This window comes from Canis lupus, chromosome X, assembly GCF_048164855.1.
Source record: "Canis lupus baileyi chromosome X, mCanLup2.hap1, whole genome shotgun sequence".
NCBI lineage: Eukaryota > Metazoa > Chordata > Mammalia > Carnivora > Canidae > Canis > Canis lupus.
In genome coordinates this window covers 40,420,592-40,436,322 of record NC_132876.1, presented here as the reverse complement: position 1 = coordinate 40,436,322, position 15,731 = coordinate 40,420,592, and the positions used below count along the sequence as shown (strand labels likewise).

At 37.9% G+C, this 15,731-nt stretch overlaps 1 pseudogene; it reads left to right on the top strand.

Moving 5' to 3' along the window:
- The first annotated feature begins 3,996 nt into the window (after positions 1-3,996).
- LOC140628217 (small ribosomal subunit protein uS12-like) lies at positions 3,997-4,420 on the top strand (annotated as a pseudogene).
- Positions 4,421-15,731: the final 11,311 nt, after the last annotated feature.

Below are 15,731 nucleotides of genomic sequence, written 5' to 3'. Positions count from 1 at the left end.
AACCTTACACATAAAAGAGCTAGAGAAAAAACAGCAGATGGACCCTACGCCCAGCAGAAGAAGAGAGTTAATTAAAATTCGAGCAGAACTCAACAAAATCGAGACCAGAAGAACTGTGGAACAGATCAACAGAACCAGGAGTTGGTTCTTTGAAAGAATTAATAAGATAGATAAACCATTAGCCAGCCTTATTAAAAAGAAGAGAGAGGAGACTCAAATTAATAAAATCATGAATGAGAAAGGAGAGATCACTACCAACACCAAGGAAATACAAAAGATTTTAAAAACATATTATGAACAGCTATACGCCAATAAATTAGGCAATCTAGAAGAAATGGATGCATTCCTGGAAAGCCACAAACTACCAAAACTGGAACAGGAAGAAATAGAAAACCTGAACAGGCCAATAACCAGGGAGGAAATTGAAGCAGTCATCAAAAACCTCCCAAGACACAAGAGTCCAGGGCCAGATGGCTTCCCAGGGGAATTCTATCAAACGTTTAAAGAAGAAATCATACCTATTCTCCTAAAGCTGTTTGGAAAGATAGAAAGAGATGGAGTACTTCCAAATTTGTTCTATGAGGCCAGCATCACCTTAATTCCAAAACCAGACAAAACCCCACCAAAAAGGAGAATTACAGACCAATATCCTGATGAACATGGATGCAAAAATTCTCAACAAGATACGCCAATAGGATCCAACAATACATTAAGAAAATTATTCACCATGACCAAGTAGGATTTATCCCCGGGACACAAGGCTGATTCAACACTCGTGAAACAATCAATGTGATTCATCATATCAGCAAGAGAAAAACCAAGAACCATATGATCCTCTCATTAGATGCAGAGAAAGCATTTGACAAAATACAGCATCCATTCCTGATCAAAACTCTTCAGAGTGTAGGGATAGAGGGAACTTTCCTCGACATCTTAAAAGCCATCTACGAAAAGCCCACAGCAAATATCATTCTCCATGGGGAAGCACTGGGAGCCTTTCCCCTAAGATCAGGAACAAGACAGGGATGTCCACTCTCACCAGTGCTATTCAACATAGTCCTGGAAGTCCTAGCCTCAGCAATCAGACAACAAAAAGACATTAAAGGCATTCAAATTTTTAAAAAATTAAAAAAAATTAAAAAAAATAAAGGCATTCAAATTGGCAAAGAAGAAGTCAAACTCTCCCTCTTCGCCGATGACATGATACGCTACATAGAAAACCCAAAAGCCTCCACCCCAAGATTGCTAGAACTAATACAGCAATTTGGTACCATGGCAGGATACAAAATCAATGCCCAGAAATCAATGGCATTTCTATACACTAATAATGAGACTGAAGAAAGAGAAATTAAGGAGTCAATCCCATTTACAATTGCACCCAAAAGCATAAGATACCTAGGAATAAACCTAACCAAAGAGGTAAAGGATCTTTACCCTAAAAACTATAGAACACTTCTGAAAGAAATTGAGGAAGACACAAAGAGATGGAAAAATATTCCATGCTCATGGATTGGAAGAATTAATATTGTGAAAATGTCAATGTTACCCAGGGCAATATACACGTTTAATGCAATCCCTATCAAAATACCATGGACTTTCTTCAGAGAGTTGGAACAAATTATTTTAAGATTTGTGTGGAATCAGAAAAGACTCCGAATAGCCAGGGGAATTTTAAAAAAGAAAACCATATCTGGGGGCATCACAATGCCAGATTTCAGGTTGTACTACAAAGCTGTGGTCATCAAGACAGTGTGGTACTGGCACAAAAACAGACACATAGATCAATGGAACAGAATAGAGAACCCAGAAGTGGACCCTCAACTCTATGGTCAACTAATATTCGATAAAGGAGGAAAGACTATCCATTGGAAGAACGACAGTCTCTTCAATAAATGGTGCTGGGAAAATTGGACATCCACATGCAGAAGAATGAAACTAGACCACTCTCTTGCACCATACACAAAGATAAACTCAAAATGGATGAAAGATCTAAATGTGAGACAAGATTCCATCAAAATCCTAGAGAAGAACACAGGCAACACCCTTTTTGAACTCGGCCACAGTAACTTCTTGCAAGATACATCCATGAAGGCAAAAGAAACAAAAGCAAAAATGAACTATTGGGACTTCATCAAGATAAGAAGCTTTTGCACAGCAAAGGATACAGTCAACAAAACTAAAAGACACCCTACAGAATGGGAGAAGATATTTGCAAATGACATATCAGATAAAGGGCTAGTTTCCAAGATCTATAAAGAACTTATTAAATTCAACAGCAAAGAAACAAACAATCCAATCATGAAATGGGCAAAAGAGCTGAAGAGAAATCTCACAGAGGAAGACATAGACATGGCCAACAAGCCCATGAGAAAATGCTCTGCATCACTTGCCATCAGGGAAATACAAATCAAAACCACAATGAGATACCACCTCACAACAGTGAGAGTGGAGAAAATTAACAAGGCAGGAAACCACAAATGTTAGAGAGGATGCGGAGAAAAGGGAACCCTCTTACACTGTTGGTGGGAATGTGAACTGGTGCAGTCACTCTGGAAAACTGTGTGGAGGTTCCTCAAAGAGTTAAAAATAGACCCGCTCTATGACCCAGCAATTGCACTGCTGGGGATTCACCCCAAAGATTCAGATGCAATGAAACGCCAGAACACCTGCACCCCAATGTTTCTAGCAGCAATGTCCACAATAGCCAAACTGTGGAAGGAGCCTCGGTGTCTATCGAAAGCGGAATGGATAAATAAGATGTGTTTTATGTATACAATGGAATTTTACTCAGCCATTAGAAACGACAAATACCCACCATTTGCTTCAACGTGGATGGAACTGGAGGGTATTATGCTGAGTGAAGTAAGTCAATCAGAGAAGGACAAACAGTGTATGTTCTCATTCATTTGGGGAATATAAAATAAGTGAAAGGGAATATAAGGGAAGGGAGAAGAAATGTGTGGGAAATATCAGAAAGGGAGACAGAACATAAAGACTCCTAACTCTGGGAAACGAACTAGGGGTGGTGGAAGGGGAGGAGGGTGGGGGGTGGGGGTGAGTGGGTGACGGGCACTGAGGGGGACACTTGACGGGATGAGCACTGGTTGTTATTCTGTATGTTGGTAAATTGAACACCAATAAAAAATTAATTTATTAAAAAAAGAAATAAAAAATAAAAATAAAAATAAAAATAAATAAATAAATAAATAAATAAATAAATAAATAAATAAATAAATGGATTTCCTTGGCTCTTATGACTTCAAAGACCATCACTACAACACTCCTCACCAGGTCTCTGCTATACTACCTTCATATTCAGAACTCATTCAGGAAAGGTTTCACAAAACACTGATTCTGTCAAGTTATTCCCCAGCTTAAGAACTTTTAGGGGTTCCTATTTACTTACAATAAAAATCCAAATTCCTCCCCAATCTTCCAAAGATCTCCACCAACGTGATCTTGTGTTCTGTTTGTCACTTGTGCTATTTTATAAACTTTGATTCCTATTACTCCTGCACTGACCACTTCAGTTCAGTGGTCCTGCGTGTAATTCTCTCCTGCGTGTAATTTTTATCTTGTGGCAGAATATACATAACATAAATTTTACCATTCTGTTTGACGTAGTTGCTGATAATGTAGCTTACTTTTGCCATTTTGTTGTTTGTTTTGTATATGTTTTGAATCTTTTTTTTTTCCTCACACCTTTCATTACTGTTCTGTTTTTGTGTTTGGCTGGGTCTTTTTATACTGGCACGTTTTGACTCCCTTCTCATTTCCTTTTGCTTATATGCTGTAGATTTATTCTTTTTGGTTACCACAGCAATTTTACGTGTAACACCCTGATGTTTTGGGAATTTATTTTAAATTGTTACCAACTTAACTTCAATTATATACACAAACTGTATTATATTACAGCTCTGTTACTCTCCACTTTATGTTAATAATATAAAAAATTACATCTTTAGTTCTTTTGCTCGGGCCCATGGCACTGGCAGGATGGGCAAGTGTCATGGCCTTTTGTACTGCCAGGAAGCTCCATAGCTACCAACAAAATCAGAACTGGCATGATAAGTAGTACAAGAAAGCCCACTTGGGCACAGCCCCAAAGGCCAACCCCTTTGGAAGTGCTTCCCATGCAAAGGGAATTGTGGTAGAAAAAGTAGGGACTGAAGCTCAACAGCCAAATTCTGCCATCAGGTAGTGTGTCAGGGTCCAGCTGATCAAGAATGGCAAAGATCTAGCCTTTGTACCCAATGATGGTTGTTTGAATTTTATTGAAGAAAAGGATGAGGTTTTTGTTGCTAGATTTGGTCACAAAGGTCATGTTGTCAGTGACATTCCTGGAGTTCATTTTAAGGTTTAAGCCAGTGTATCTCTTTTGGCCTTATACAAAGGCAAGAAGGAGAGACCAAGATCATAAGTTTTGATGGTGAAAATAATAAATTCTCATATGCCAAGAAAATTACATCTTTATACATGTGTACTCATTAATATGGACTTGTCTTTAAATCTATTTGTCTTTTAAATCCTATGGAAAGTAAAAAGTGGAGTTACAAACCAAAATTACAAAAATACTGATATTATATTTGTCCATGTATTTATCATTTATCAAAGATCTTCTCATTCTCATATGATTTGGAATTACTGTGTAGTGTTCTTTCATTTTGATTTGAAGAACTTTTAGCATTTTTTATAGGATAAGTCGGTGGCAATGAATTCCCTCAGCTTATGTTTATGTCTTAATTTCTCCTTCATTCTTGATGAACAGTTTTGTTGAGCATGGAATTCTAGTTGGTAGGTTATTTTTCTTTCAACACTTTAAATATATCATGCCTTATCCCCCCAGGCTTTCTGCTCAGCAGTCCACTGATAATCTGGTTGAGGATCTCTTATATGAGACAGGTCACTTTTCTCTTGCTACTTTCAGGATTCTCTTTGATCTTTGGCAATTTGTTATAATGTGTCTTAGTATGACTCTCTTTGGGTTTAGCCTACTTGGAGTTCATTGGCCTTCTTGTATCTATATTTCCATGTCTTTACACAAATTTGAGTTTTTCGCTATTATTTGTTTCAGTAACCTCATGCCTCTTTATCTCTGATTTCTTATTAGACTTCCATAACACAAAATAGTGCTGGGCATGGAGCCTGCCTGAGATTCTCACTCTTCTCCCTCTGACACTCCCCCTCTCTTTCTCTAAAAAAAGGGGGGCATAAAACTTCTTATTGCTTTGAATGTGGCTTTAAAAAAATGGAATGTTCACTTGGTTGCTGTAGACCTTTGACTTTTTTCAGAGTTCCTATAATGTTATTTTAGCCAGCCTCTAGTTGTTTTTTCAAATGTTTCTGTGGGGAAATGTAGATCCATAGCTTCCTAGTCCACCATCTTACTGATATCTCTGTTGGGTATGACATTGGGTTTACTTTTGCCCTTCCTTACATGCCATCACTTCTACCCACAGTATCCAGGTTTCTCTTTCCTCCACCAATTAGTTTAATGCAATGGTGAAGAATAGGGGCTCCAGAGTCAGTCAGACATTACCTTGAACCAAGATATGTCACTTGCTTCAGATGTCATAATGTCACTGAGCCTCAATTTCTCATCTCTAAGATGAGTGTGCAATAGTAGCAATGCTACCTTCCATTTCAGGTAATAAGATAATGTCTATAATGTAAAGTCCAAGCATATAGTTATTTCTTAAGATTAGTTGTTTCTACTGTTATTACTGCAGAGGAATACCATTTTTCACTTACTAGCTCTGTGACCTTGAGAAAGTTACTTAACCACTTCAAGATTCAGTCTTGAAACGTAGCTAACTATAGTATGCACCTCATAGAAAATGTTAGGATTAAATGAGATAACGCCTATGAAATGCTTGTAATAAAGTGGGTAGTAGTGCTCAAATGAATGGTTAAGAGCTTTAGGGGATCGGCAAAGGTGAAATCCCATTGTGTGGAATGATTGGAGTAGTTACATAAAAGTTAGGATGTATGTTTGGTCCTTAAAAATAAGTATAATTTGCAGGGGCACCTGTGTAGCTCAGTTGGTTGGGCCTCTGACCCTTGGTTTCAGCTCAGGTCATGACATTATAGTTGTGGGACTGAGCCCTGCAATGGGCTCCACACTTGGCATGGAGTCTGCTTCTGATTCTCTCTACCTTTCTGCCCCTCTGCCCCTCTGCCCCTCTCCTTGCTTGCACACAAGCTCATTCTCTCTCTCTCTCAAAATAAATAAATAAAATATTTTAAAAATAAGTATAATTTGTGGAGTTGGAGAAAGAATGAGTGAAATCAAAGAAGAAGGAACAGCATATGTAAAGTTCAGGGAGGTGAAAATAAGTGTGGTATGTCAGAGAACAACAAAGATATTATTAATGTTGAAGAGCTGTAGGAAGAAAGTGTATGTCAAATCAGGGACAGATTGATAGAGCTTTGGTATTATTTAAAGTATCACTGCTATAACAGATTAACCCTCAATTCTCAATGGTTTATAATATAATAAATGTTTCTCATTCAACTCACAATATGCTGGGAGTGTTCCTGGTTGGGCAGCTTTCTACTTATGCCATCATATAGGGACCCAGGATCTTTCCATTGTATGGCTATGTCCTCCTCTAGATCCTTGGCATTCTTTCAATTCAGCTGGAGGAAGGGAAAAGAGAGAATAGGGCAGTTTGTATAGGTTTTTATGTGTCAAGCTGATAAGTCATACACATCACTTCTGTTCAAATTTCACTGGCCAGTACTCAGTCACATGGCCACACCTAAAGGCAAGGGAGGCTGAGAAATATAGTCTAACTTTGAAGAGTCTATGAGTTTGTTACAATCATTTAATTATATGAAGATATTTCTTTTAAAGAATACATTGATTAAATTTTTGTGTAACACGTTAGCTTTTTATTCTTAAAAAACTCTGTCCAGAAGTCAGATAAAAACCTTTATAGGTCTTTATAGGCTTTGCTTTTTTTATTTTATTTATTTTATTTTTCTTTTTTCTTAAAGATTTCATTTATTTATTCATAAGAGACGGGGGGGGGGGGCAAAGGCACAGGCAGGGGGAGAGGGAGAAGCGGGCTCCATGCAGGGAGCCCGACGTGAAACTCGATCCCGGGTCTCCAGGATCACGTCCTAGGCCAAAGGCGGTGCTAAACCGCTGAACTACCGGGACTGCCCCCTTTATAGGCTTTAAATGAAATGCCAAAAATATGATTGTACTAACTGGCATACACAATTTCAAGTTAGAAAAAGTATCACTAAACTATAACAAAATTCAAGAAGGTTTTGGTTTTTTTCCCTCCATGATGATTACTTTGATTCTTTTTAAAGAAAATTCAGTATCAATTTTTTCCCCATAAGCTTTTTATTCTGATTTTAGGGGCATCTTTGTTGATGCATCTGTTTTAGCTATTTATTGAATAATCCAATTCAAATTTGGCCTTTCAAAAAACCATTTTAATGTACAATTATTCTTTGGTTTCACTTTGAGGAGTTTAGGGAAACTCTGTTAAAACAGGAGGCCATACCTTCACTTCCTCCCTGCTCTCACATGTTGTTTATAGATGCAGAGAAAAAGAGGCAGTTCAGAGAGATTTACTTCTGACAGAAAATAAGAGGGCTGTATTTTTCTGGCTTAGGACTTGCTGTACAGACTTGTTTTAGACAGTAATTCAAAGGAAGACCTATTTTAGCAGAAGAGCCACAAAAGAGAGTGTTTACATTGAGCTTATTTTTTGACTTTCCATTAAGTGGTGATTATCGTTCTGAAATTCAGATCTACAGCTCACCACAAAATAAGAACAGAGTAGAAAATCAAAATCAATCAAGAATTATGGTAAAATTTAGCTGTTTTTTTTAAATAGCTCTAAATGACATGTGAGAATGAGATCAGAACCAATGTTTCAAGTGTAGTTATAAAACTGATTATGTTTCTTTCTTTGTGCTTCCCTTTGTCCTTTATTTTTTATTTATTTCATTATGGTTATAAAGTCTGTTAACCATTTCATGTTTTATCATTGTTAAATCATATGAATTATTCTCTATGTCAATAATATTGTGGATGTGACATTTTTCTACAGTTCTATAGTATTTGATTATAAGGTTTGAGACTAAGCATCACTATGTCACTTGAGCAGTCATTCCAGCTCAACCTCCGGGAGAGTGAGCAAGCAACATGTCCAACTTAGGGAAGACACAACAGTCTCCCCAAAGGGACCATGTTGCCTTAAGGTGATGGAACCTATACTACAGTGTTGGCATAATAGAAATTGGAGTAAGGAGTATATATCAGAGGTATCAATAATTTCAACCTGTGAAGCCAAACAAGGTCGTAGGGATGGATTTTGTTCAATGAGATATGAGGGAGGGCAGAGGGCATGTCATCTAAGTCATATGATCAATAGTAGGAACTAAGATTGGAGGTCTTGAATACTGGGTGACTATGGCCCAAGGAGGTAAAGGTAAGAATCAAAAATGACTTACTCCAAAAATTCAAGCTTACATGATTTGGGAGACAGAAGAAAAGGGGAAAAGTTTATGGGAAATAATAATGGCTTAAAATTGGAATAAGCTTGATTTTGGGTTGGCTGAGGACCATTGACATGGATGGTGTAGATCTGGGAGTTAGAGAAATAAGACTATTGTTCCAGGGAGAGTCCTACTAAAGCCAGAGTTGGGAGTCATGTACATCAGTGAATATGGAGAGAAAAAAAGCCTAGGGCTGGAGAGGAACATGATAAGGGGGATATAAAGTTGGGGGAATTGGTTCTTTTCTTTTTTCAAGAGATTTTATTTATTTATTCATGAGAGACACACAGAGAAACATAGGCAGAGGGAGGAGCAAGCTCCCTCTGGGGAACCCGATGTGGGACTTGATCCCAGGATCCCAGGATCACAACCTGAGCCGAAGGCAGATGCTCAACCACTGAGCCACCTAGGCATCCCTGGGAGAACAGATTCTTGAAGAAGACCACATAGATTCAGAGTAGACAGATTGGAGAAAATAATATGGGTGGGGAAACACCGTGTTATAGACAAAACATAGCAAAAAATGAAAGCAACAAAAACACAAAGCATATATTCTTTTCCTCCGAAGTATTATTGGCCTCCAACCATTCCTTTGTGGGTTCCTGGGTCCAAAGCATAGCAAGGGAAGTTGAAATTCTGCTGGAAGACACATTACCACACATGTCTCAGAAAAAGAGAAGATCTACATGGTAAAAAAAAAAACAATGAAATGGTTATGTTTCATGAAGGAAATGTTAAAGAATAAGGCTTTTGTTTGCTTTTGTTCTTTTTTACCTCTAGAATGCAGCAATTAGGGTGTAATCTGACCTTTCAATACACAGCTGACCCTTGAACAACATGGGTCTGAACTGTGCGGGTCCACTTATATGCAGGTGTTTTTCGATAAATACAGTACAATACTGTAAATGTATTTTCTCTTCCTTAAAATTTTCTGACCAAGAGTCAGATGCTTAACTGACTGCACCACCTAAGCATCTTTATTCCTCATGATTTTCTTTTTTCAAAAGATTTATTTATTTTTTGAAAGGGGGGGGGAGAGAGAGGGAGAGAGAGAGAGAGAGAGAGAGAGAGAGAGGGAGAGAGAGAATGAATCCGTGTGCACACAAGTAAGGGAGAGGGGCAGAGGGAGAGAATCTTTCAAGCAGACCTCTGCTAGGCATGGAGCTCAATAATGGGCTCAATCCCACAACCCATGAGATCATAATCTGAACTGTAACCAAGAGTTGGATATTTAACCATCTGAGCCACCCAGGTGCCCACTCTTATGATTTTCTTAATAACGTTTTCTTTTCTCTAGCTTACTTTATTGTAGGAATATAGTATATAATACATATACAAAATATGTGTTAATCAACCATTTATGTTATCTATAAGGCTTCTGGTCAACAGCGGGTAGTTAAGTTTTGGAGGGGTCAAAAGTTATATGTGGGGGTTGGTACCCCTAACCCCCACGTGGCTAAGTGTCAACTGTATGTATGTATTCAGCATTGGTGAAGAGGAGCCAATGGGCCAGAACTGGGATCTAATGCCTACCCCCCCCCCCTTTTTTTCTTCCTGACTCACTTTATTTTTTTTTAATCCTCTTGAAAAAAATTTTAGCACCATTGCAAATATGTGAAGGATTTATGGAAACTCAGGACACAGCACTAATTTTGGTACTTGCTCAATGTGGAGTGAGGAGTATGTCAATGTTTTTGTTCTGTACTTCTATCTTTTTTTTTTAATTTTTTTTTATTCATTTATGATAGTCACAGAGAGAGAGTGAGAGAGAGAGGCAGAGAGAGAAGCAGGCTCCATGCACCGGGAGCCTGATGTGGGATTCGATCCCGGATCTCCAGGATCGCGCCCTGGGCCAAAGGCAGGTGCCAAACCGCTGCGCCACCCAGGGATCCCTGTACTTCTATCTTAACAAACATATTATTTGGGTAAAAAACTTGACTTTACGCTGTAATATAGAATATTAGGTGTTGACTCCAAAACAAATTGGTTTTCACTGAGATTCAAAACAAGTTTGTTTATATATTTGAAATTAAGATTCATTTCCCCATCATACTCATATTTTTGATATATTTTCCACCCACAAACAATTTTCATCAAAATAGAAAAATATACACTCAAGTTAAGCAAGCAATACATCCTTATTAATACAGAGTATTTCTGGAAGTAAGTCATATATCAAAATAGCTCTCAATTCCAGCTTTGCTGAAGGCTTTCCTTCTAAAGAGAATCTTTGTCCATTTTGGTAGATAGCCACTGAAATAACCATTTTCAGTTGAAGCAGCATTGTTATTGTTTTTCTTCAGCTATCTGGTTGATTGGTTGCTCTACCATTGTTTGCCACTATGTACACTTAAACATAACAAATAAGCACTACAAAATCTGCTTTCAACATGGAAACATGTTTGAATTAATTCTAGTGGAGGCTGAGAAACCAGGAACCAATCAATGTCTGTTTTATGGTGGTGTGGCCACCAATTCCTTTATACTTTGCTGATAAAACCCAACAGCAACAACTACTACAACAACCCAACTATTGTGAGCACCATGTAAAATACATCACTTGCTTTGTCTCATTGAATCCCTATGACAGTCCTCTAAGATGACTACTATTATATCCCTGTTTTGTGAAAGAAGCTGATTTAAGTGATTTGCTTCAAAGTCACATAGCAAGTGGCAGACTGAGATAGGAACACAAGCTGATCTAACACCAAGGTCCAGGTTGCTGTATTTCTTCTCAGAGTGAGGCTATACTATAGACAGCCCAAATAATTTGGAAAAGGAGAAAATATGGTGGAAACTGTGATGAAGACATCTTAAATATTTGCTCTGATTGTAGGGATTTACATTCAAAAAGTCAAACTGATTTGAAAGCTTTTACCTAACTCCTTCCCCCTACTCCTAGTTTGCTGTTCAATTTATATATATATATATATATATATATATATATATATATATATGTAAATGCCAAGTGGGCCAACTCAAGTGTTTATCAGAATTGTGTCAAATACTATCTTCTCAGTGAAGTCTACTTTGCTGTATTAAAAATTTCACCATTCCCAACCCAAAATACTCTCTATTTCTCTTCCCTGATTTAATCTTCTCTTTAGCACTCACTGCCATCTACCATACTATGACACTAACCTGTTTATTTTGTTCATTGTCTCTCCAACCAGGATGTAAGCTCACCCAAGAGCAAAATTTTCTCATTATGATATCCCCAAAATTGTGTTTAAAATGGTGTCTTATATATAGTAGACTTCCAGTAAATATTTGTTGAGTGAACAAATCTTAAAAGTCCTCCTTGGCCTCTAGAAGAAGGCCAGTTCTTTGACTAGTATTGTGTGCTAGTTACTGATATTTCCATTCTTTTAAGTCTCTTTATATATTTTTCTGGGCTAAATAATGGAGATGGAGTTGTTTAGGCAAGGCTTCCTAGAAAGTGAGTTTGGAAGTGTGTTTCAAGAAGACTGAAGTCCAGAGAATAGCAGAGAATAAAAGAAATATCTCCCAAATTGAGGAAACATTATCCTCCAGAATGGGGATAATTTGGTTGGTTAAAGGGGAAAGCCCCTGTTCAGCAGTAATCAGAAATTAGGATGAGAGCAGCATAGTGAGCCAAGGGCCCTGAAAGCCAGATAAAGACACTTAAAGTTGATATGCCAAAGAATGATAATGAGAGGAACACGATCCACAGATGTCAAGTTTCCTACTATTAACTGTGTGGCCTTTTCTAAGTTAGTGTATTTCTCTGGGCTTCAGTTTTCTCGTCTGTAAAATGAGGGCAGACATAATTGAGTCCTAAGCTCATAGAGTTGTTGTAGGACTTGAGGTAATACAGACAACATGCTTAGCATGTGACAGTAAATGAACGTTACTATCATCATCATCATCACTACCTTTAAAATATTATCAGTCTTTTAATACTTTATCATGAGTATTTGACATTTACTACTCAAAACTGTTGTGGCTTTAGGGGACTATCAAACCAAGGGCAGTGGTTGAAAATATGCTGTGTGTGTGTGTGTGTGTATGTGTGTGACTGGTATGAAAATTATTCTATCCACAGTGCAGAAACCATGAATCACTTTTACGGGGTTGCCCAAGGAAATGCTGACACCAGTAACTACTGGTTTCAGTGGATTTGTGACACCTTCCTGGATTCTGGGCAGTCTAGGACAAAGGACAGAGTTGAGTAGGGGAAGGCAGGTCATCTGAAGTTTTCAATTTTGGTACTGAGGATCAGTTCTGCATATACACTACTACTACCTTTTTATACAAACAAATGCCTGAGTATAACTCCTTACACTTGACAGTTTTAGCAACTAACCTATCAAACAAGACAGAGGGGAAGAAAAGCGATGTGGTAGAATTGGTAAATGAAGTCAAGACCATCATCACCATGTTAGGTTCTGGCCACAAGATATGAGGTTTCTTGGTGACCAAATATAACAGACAAAGAAAGAGAGGGAGCTGGAATCAAGGAGAAAGTCAGTTTACTAGGACAATGCCGGCAGGGTACTCAGGGTAGGTGGTACTTGTAAGTCAGCTAGGTCATCATGAAGTAAGTCTGTTTACATGCAGTGGAGGCCCTAGGCCCTGGATTGGGATCTGATCCTGGGGAAAAAGCTGAACAAAAGCAAGAGTGGCTGGGAAGATCATTCTATGAAGGGAGGGAGTATTTGAATGATTATTCAATTTGATGACAGAAGGACCCTGAAGGTATGATTAGAACATGTGGAATTGCTTGTGGGGAGAAAGGAATTCAAGCCAAAGGGAATAAGGTAGGCAAAACAATGGAGTTGAAAAAGCACAGAGAGGCTGAAATGTCAGGGTAGTGTAGGTCAGTTGTGTGGGTCAAGGCTAGAAAGGTAGGTTGGGACCATGTTGTGAATGGTTTTAAACACCGAGTTGAAGAGTTTTAGGATGAATTCAAAATATGAAACTATTGAAAGTGTTGGCATAGAAGCATAACATTCTTAGAGCTATGTCTTAGAAAGATTAATTGGCTAGCAAACCAGAGGGTAGGTTTCAAGGGTGTTAACACAGAGACAGAAAAGCTAGTTAAGAGACAATTGCTACTATTTGGATAGAAGAGAATTTGGAACTAAACTAGTGACAGTGGGGATGGACATGAAAAGCCAGAGCCAAATCATTTAAATAATTATAGCAGAGAATGGCATCTCATTGGCTCCAAGCAGAATAGACAGAAGCAGATTTGTAGGCTCTGTGCTATGGGGAAGAAATGGGCAAGAAATTCCCTATGTGATAACTTGGACAACAGATTACAATTTAGTCTTAAACACCCATTTAGTAAAAATTCTCTCATAGGTAGAATTCATTTTAAAAAGAAAACTTAAAAAGCAACCCATCTTGTCAATTTGAAATAATTTCAATTATTTATCCAGGTTTTAAGAAATACCACCACATTTCGGTTTCATGATAGTATACTAGAAATGCTTTTTAGACCCTAGTTTTGAAAGAAAAAAACCCTGATTTTCAGGACAGCCAAATGCAACTAAAGACAGAGATGAGAGGTTAAGTTCAATTTTGCTATATTTTTGAGGTCACAGAAGTTCAGAGCAACCAAAGTGAATTGAGGGGAACCAAGAAAGCCAAATAAAATTCTTAAGAGTTGAGAATCAAGAAAAGCTTCATGACCATGCTTGAATTTGAGCTTTTAGTTAGGAGGCACTACAGGCAAAATTGCAAGTAGATTTGAGCATTTTTAGAAATGGCTAGTGTTTAAAATCACACTCATCTAGCATCCTTATGTAAGACTTCTTATCTTGAGAAGGCTTAGGAAATGCTGGGTTCTGATTTTCCCTTGTGTCCTTTTAGCAGTAAGTTAGATACCTTGGAAAGCAAAGACATGCAGCCTGGCTACTGGGAACAATTTTTTGCACAGCTGGAGAGAAATATGGTTCATCTAATTCACACAAAACCTCCTTACAAGTAGAAGTCTTATTTCAATTTAGTTGAGAACTTTTTGAACTGTTCAAATGTCACTTTTGCTCCTATTCCCCCAAACCAAATACTCTCCTTGAGGCGAGTGACTCAGGGTCTGACAGAGTTATAAGAGGCCATTAGGCTTGAGCCTACTGAACACTACAGGAAGATTTACAGTTAGCCAGCTGAGACTGAATGTCTAATGTGAACATAAGCAGAGAAAATTATTTTGGCCTCTTAAATTCCACTTGGATGGACCAATTTATCTGAGTTGATTGCCTATACTGATCAAGGGGACTTCCAGTTCCTCTTTCACAACTTTATGGAGGGGCCATTTGACAAAGTCAAATATAGCTAGTGGGTTCCAATTAGTGACATCTCAAGGGAGCATAGCAAGAGCCTATGTCGTAATGATCTTCAGGAGTGACAAGGTGATTGAAGAAGCTTGGGCCTGTGTCTTTGCTTATGGTGGAAGCAAATTTTTCTCAAACATATTGACGAAGCACAATATGGTGATTTTGCTACCTTTTAGATGAGCCAGAGTGGATGGTTTTAGGGAAAGGTGATGGGATTGGTCCCATGTATCACCATGGATCAAGCATTATAGTTACAAATTCACACTACTTAGACATCCTTGATTTCAAATCTGGTTCTACCACTTATTACCTATATGACTGAAGGTCAATTAATTTCTCTGATGCTTAAAGTCCTCAAGTATAGAGGACTATAGTATAGAACTATATATATATATAATATATAGTATTAGAACTATATATATATAGTATATATATATAGAAGCAACTATATTCATAATATATATATATATTATATATACAGTATTAGAACCTACCTCAAAGCATAGATGTGATGATTAAATGAACTAAAAAAAATGAACTAAAAATACTGCATCAATCTCAATGCTTAGCACATAGTAAGTGCCCAGTACTTGTTAGAAATTATGTAAATTAGCTCTGATCAGGTTTGAGGAGGGATGTTGCACTTGTGGAGGGCAGAGGTAGGGTAACGGTGTATAGAGGCCTGTCAAAGGCTCAAAACAGCATCTCTATCTGTCACTGATGCCTTCAAGTACCATTGGATCTGCTGGATTATATGTCCCAAGTGGCAGAGTGGCTTGCACAGCAGTCTGCAGTTGTTGTAGAGCTTTTTCTTGTTATGGGCCCCCCTCAAAATGCAGCTTTCAAGGTCACTCAGCAATAGGCTAGTGTAACACACCCAAATGTGTGGTGGAATATTTTGCTTTTAAA